Raw genomic sequence first — 6,000 nt, forward strand, 5'->3', positions numbered from 1 at the left:
TGTGTGTGTCCTCTGCATATGCCCTAGCTTCATAATAATAATGCGCTCCGAGCTTCAGCGCTCTGGCCTGGCGCACGCCGATATGTTCCGTATTTGATCATTTTTAACGGTGTTGGAGGAATCTGAAGGTGGTGAGTCATTCTGGCAGATTGTAATTAACACCTGTCTCATGCAGGTGTTCTGACGTTGTAAACCTCACACACAGAACATTGTGGGTGTAACTAAATAAATCAAGAAGTGATTCCCATCTGAGCATTTTAGCATTATTATATTATTATATTAGCACACTGACTGTGGGACAGCATTCTAAACGTGTCAGGCTATTGACAGCGCGCTGAAGATCTGAAGTTCAGAGTGCGTCTGTCAGAGGTCAGACGTGTTCCAGCGGAACCACGGCTCACGGGTGCACAAGTGAGCACATCTGGGCTGGGCAGAAGTAGTTTTACAACATTGGTTTAAATAGCGCCGATAAGGAGACGCGGTGACTGGAGCCGCTCATGGAGCTGTGCCGCACACACACACACACACACACAGATTCAATAAGCATACTCGCTGCGTCGTCAGACTGAAGACAGAGATGAGCGCTGCCTCCTCTGTGATAAAAACTTTTAAGAGGTTGTATAACAACATTTTTCATTCCAGGTCAAATGAAGATATTAGCTTCTATTTTGGGATGACGTATTAAAGTCGGGTCCGCTCCAGCCAGTGACTCCTCATGAACCTGACTACAACTCATGTTACTGCAGCATTTGTTGTTCCAGTCCACGTGGCAGCGGATCGCAGATTCAGCCTCACCATAAAACAGCAATAAGTCGGTCTGAGGCTAAAGTGAACATCATGGCTTTTCCATCTTGTCCCCTATAAACATTTGATTACGCACAAGTAGGTGACCAGCTCAGGTTTACGCAGAGCAGAAGGAAGGAGAGCGCTCTGGCCGCACAGGTTAAACGTTTAAGAAAACCGTTAAATTGCATTGTTTATGTGCTACCTGGGCACTCTAAATGTTTATTTAAAATTACATCAAAGGAAATTGTAATGGTATCGAATGTTTATTAATTACTATTTAAAAAATGAAAGTGATGAAGAAAAAGGTCGATCATATTTTTTTAACCCTGTCTGTCGAGTGACTGTTTAGCTTGACGTCTGATATATATATATATATATATATATATATATATATATATATATATATATATATATATATATATATATATATATATATATATATATAGCCATGCCCTGATGTGGGGGCTGGGGGGTGCGTCGACATGGTCGGGACATAGAAGGGGGTGCGCGGCTAAATAAGTTTGGGAACCACTGGTCTAAGCCATTTCTCTGAACAGAGGCCATTCAGGCAGCTGTTTGCTACAGGGAAGATGGGAATTGTTTATTTTTTACACTTAAAGACACACTCCTGCACTTTGCAGAAATGTGCTCTCTGTCGCCCTTTCCAGGCTTGCTGCATATCGTCACTGTCGTAAAATAACGAGGCACGTTTACTGACTGTTTTCCAACTCGCGCCCCCAAACAAACGCATGAAGCCGCATTTCAGCATTGGTTTAAGTTTTATCAGTTGTATAGCTTTATGCCTGACCAAACACAATAACCCCTGTGAAATCAGATATTACTTAGCTATCCATTAGCAACACGGCTAGGTCAGAATCCGTAGTTCGTGCTCTTCTTTCAAGAAGAGCTCTCCAGCGAGGAAACGCCGGCCCAGTGTTAACTCAGGTCTTTGCTCTATCGCGTTTTCTTTTTCTTTTCCTAGATTCCTCTGGTGAGGGATTTCTAGCTTTCTTTGGTGGATCTGCCATTGCTCAAGTCTCCAATCTGCAGGTCTACCACAGACATATGTACGTAGACGCCCCGTGGACTGACGCTGCTTACTGCAGTTGCCGTGGTGGCCAGCCGCCATCTTAGATGAGTCTCCATTTACCCCCATTGCATTCATTTCTACCGAGGAAGGTGTTTACCCAACTAAAAAACACATTTTATCAAGCTTTTTCACTAAATCAGACACAATGTATGGCATGATAATAAAACTATTAATATAAGTTAACAAAATAAACAAAGATAAAGATAAATTTAATCAGATAGGCTAGAAAAGTCAATAGTAATCCCATGTGATCTGTTTTCAATAGCACGCTAGTTGTTGTACAAAAATGGGCGTAGTTTCTCTGCATTGACTTTGGAGAGGGAGGAGACCCATCCAATATGGCGGTGACGCTGTTACGCTCTCCAGCGCCCAGTGGGGCGTCTACAAATTCATGTCTACAGTGAGGAGGCCCATCCAATATGGCGGTGACGCTGTTACGCTCTCCAGCGCCCAGTGGGGCGTCTACAAATTCATGTCTACAGTGAGGAGGCCCATCCAATATGGCCGTGATGCTGTTACGCTCTCCAGCGCCCGGTGGGGCATCTACATATTCATGTCTACGGTATCTACGTGATTCTGCTGTAAAACAACATGCTGCCAGTACTTAGTTAGAGGACCGCCGGTCAAAACTGTATAATGCTGTAAACAGACGTGGGACCCCACAACACTACCACAACTCTAAAACCTTTCAAAAATACGTTATTTTAAGGTGTAAAAGTTGCGGAAATCTTATGTGTGTCCTTCGAGGAGGAGTCCACTGTCCCTCCTTCCTGTTTTCTGTCAGATGAAACCTTGAGATTTTCTCTGGAATGAACATGATGTGCAGATTACCTATAGGACGGGGCTCTGAATACCAAAACATGATTATATTTACAGCTGTTTAGCATAATGACAGAAGAAAGGGTTGAATCAGGTTTTTACTTTTGTAAAATATTAAAAAAAAATAAAATTACTTTTGGAGAATTGTTAAAGAGCAAGTCACCCCCAAATCTGCTTTGAATTTTCTGATAAACTATATAAATGTGTGTCTAATCATGCTGCAGACACGTGTAGTCAATAGTTTAGCACTTTAGTGCATTTTAGTTAAAATTTAAATTTTCTGCCTGAAACTGTCAGTGTTGTGCCGTCGTCAGGTAAAAACTCTGCACTGCATTTGAATTTAAATCTGCCCTCGCTGTTGGCTAAGAGGTACCCTGGAACGTTAGCTGGTACCATATGATGTCACAATGTCATTGTGAGCCTGTGTGTGTGTATTTGTTAGCGGCTCTGCCCTCTCGGTCTGCTAGGCAACAGCATTTGCTGCATTTCTCAAACAGGATGTGGGAGTGGAGTAAGAATCTGGTAGGGGGTGACTTGCTCTTTAAGTCGGTCTATTGTATCGACTGTGGAGGAAATGGTAAGAATCTGCCCTTCCCCTCTGAACTCCACAGGGATTTCCTCTGCATGCTCCTTCAGATTCTTCCAGTTTTAGGAATCTGCTGTTGGCAGCAAGAATCAAAACCATTTGAACTGCAGATTACATGTGCACTTTCACCCTGACACACCCACACACACACACACACACACACACACACACACACACACACACACACACACACACAATACTGTCCGTTGAAGCACAACCTGGAAGAGCACCTGACACTAAAGTGGATTGATTTTTTTCTGAACCCTACAATCAGCTTTCAAAGCCAAAAGGTTTGCGATGATAACGTCGTGAGTTCATTTACAGATGAAATTATTCTGGCTCCAGACAGCTTTCAGATATGATTATTGATCCAACCTTGAGTAGAAGGAATATTAAAACAGGAGTGATCATTTTGAGTCACTTCAGAGGTGTTTTAAGGTTTCAGCCCCTGAAGCGGGTTCTGATTTAAGCGAGCGGAGCCGCCAGGGGTAACGAGGCGTAGCTTTCTAAAGATCTTATGGATTAAACAGAAGTCTCAGTTAGTTGGATACTTTAAATGCTGTCCGTCACCAGTCTGCTGTTCTACTTCCTTTCTCCCTGACTTTGACTGTGACTTTGCAAAGAGTGTGTGTGGGAATATCGAAATAGGAAAGTTGGAAGAGACAGCAGCTGGTGGCAGCGACAGAGGAAGGTGAAAGGGAGAGCTCAGTTTTCACTACGAAGTCTCTGATGGACAGCCTCGTCCTCTCAGGCTGGCGAGGCCTTGTAGCTCAGCTGAAAGGAAAACCCGGAGTTATGTCGGAGGTGATGGGAGAGATGAGGTGCCCATTTCTCCCAGACAGATAACAGTAGTGTACTGGGTGTGTTATGATCTCTACGACCTGCGTGTGATCGGGAATATTTCGCTTCCCACCATTTATTGGGTCATGATGGGGCCCCCTCCTGGGACCTACACTTAATCTTTCGTGTTTAGGCAAGGAAAGTTCTTTATGGTTTAGGGAAACTACCTAAGATGGTCTAAAGGGCGGTTGATAAGTAAGACAAGGAGACACTGGAAAGTGGGATTGTCGGTGAGAACCAGTATCTCCAGTTCGGTTGATAAAACATTCATCCCGGTTTCCACTGGACACGTGCGTTTTGCATGTTGTCCACAAAGCATAATACGTAGATTTCAGCTGCTGCCTGAGTCGATGGGAGTGATTCGGTTGGTTGCTAAGCGCCGCGCTTTCAGAGAAATGTAAAGTTGCTGCGCTAAGTTTTCACCTAGTCTCTTTTTTATGAGCTACGCTTCCAGAGCGTGTCGAGCTCAGCAGAGCAGATGAGGGTTGGCAGGAAGTCAAGCACAAGAGTATTGTAAAACAGCTGGCAACTTTTCAAAATAAAAGACACGCTGGTTTCCTATTACTTAACTAGTAAACACACATCGTTACCTGTGTTGCCGCTGTATCTGAGGTAAACTACATGACACCCTCTTTCTTACCATACCATAGCATAGTTTATTTATATAGCACGTTTAAAACGCAGCATGGGAGCTGCCCAAAGCGCTGCACAGGCTAAAACAAAACACGACCATTCTAAGGAACAGAAGATAAAAATTCCAGTCAAAGCAGATAAAACATGATGAATACTGAGAACACATTAAAACAATGACACAATAAAACGAGTCACCGTCTAAAAGCCAAATCGTAAAAGTGGGTCTTTAAACGAGATTTAAAAACCGCCAGAGACGGAGCCTGCTGAACTCCAATGGGCAACGAGTTCCACAGCTTTGGGGCAGCATGCACAAATGCCCATTCACCCGCGATTTGTATCGCATCCGCGGCATAGACACAGCAGCAAAAGGTCAGCCGACCTCAACGTGCGCGTGGGTACACATGGAGTGAGCAGGTCAGAGAGATAGGGAGGTGCCAGGTCGTTGAGTGCTTTAAATACAAAGGTCAGTAACTTAAACTGTATTAAGCTAAAGATTAATTTATCGATCAGTCTATCGATGTGAATTTTTATCATGTTTTAATCACTCATGTTGACCAGTGCATGCATAATATGTACGAGTAATCAGAACAGACTTAAAACAGTCTAAGTACTCAGAAGCACATCGATCAGAAACTTTTGATCACCATGAATTATTGAAGGTAGATAATGGAATGTAGGCAGGGAGCTTCAGTGATTTTTGCAGCTCGTTCCAGTCGTTGGAAGCAGCAAACTGGAGTGAGGAGCGGCCAAAGGAGGTGCGAGCTTTGGGAATAACCTTAGAGATTAAGTTACTGGCCCGCCCGCAGCCTCCCACCCCCAAGCCGGCCGAGCCCGGAACCCAATGACCCGGGACCCAGGGGCAACCAGCCCCACCGAGGACCCAACAGAGCCCAGATGTGTACCTGCACAAGAAGTCCCAGGCGAGGGGAGGAGTCCAAGACCCCACCTGACGTATACAGTCATACACAGACACAGTCACACACTCCCTCTCTCATGGTCACACACACACACACCCTATTCACTCTGGTCCCAGTCACACACACGAGTGTTAGTGAGTGGCTGCGTTTGACTGTTGATGCTCCGTGTTTTTATTTCTGCAACGAGACAAACTCACCTCACACCGCCCGGAGTTTGTTCTTTAAAACTCGCGGTAAATCCACCGTCTTGACGCATCTTAACCAGCTTCCTGCGTGCTCTGTTTCTCACTGCAGGACGCAAAGTTTACATCACGGAGTGAAGTTCGGCA

The 6,000-nt window shown here is 44.5% G+C and overlaps 1 protein-coding gene across 3 annotated transcripts in view; it reads left to right on the forward strand.

Moving 5' to 3' along the window:
• The window catches only part of whrna (whirlin a), a 267,355-nt gene that overhangs the window by 199,082 nt on the left and 62,273 nt on the right, over positions 1-6,000 (forward strand). The gene's annotated exons all lie outside the window — the stretch shown is intronic.

This window comes from Nothobranchius furzeri, chromosome 6 (assembly GCF_043380555.1).
Source record: "Nothobranchius furzeri strain GRZ-AD chromosome 6, NfurGRZ-RIMD1, whole genome shotgun sequence".
Taxonomy (NCBI): Eukaryota; Metazoa; Chordata; class Actinopteri; order Cyprinodontiformes; family Nothobranchiidae; genus Nothobranchius; species Nothobranchius furzeri.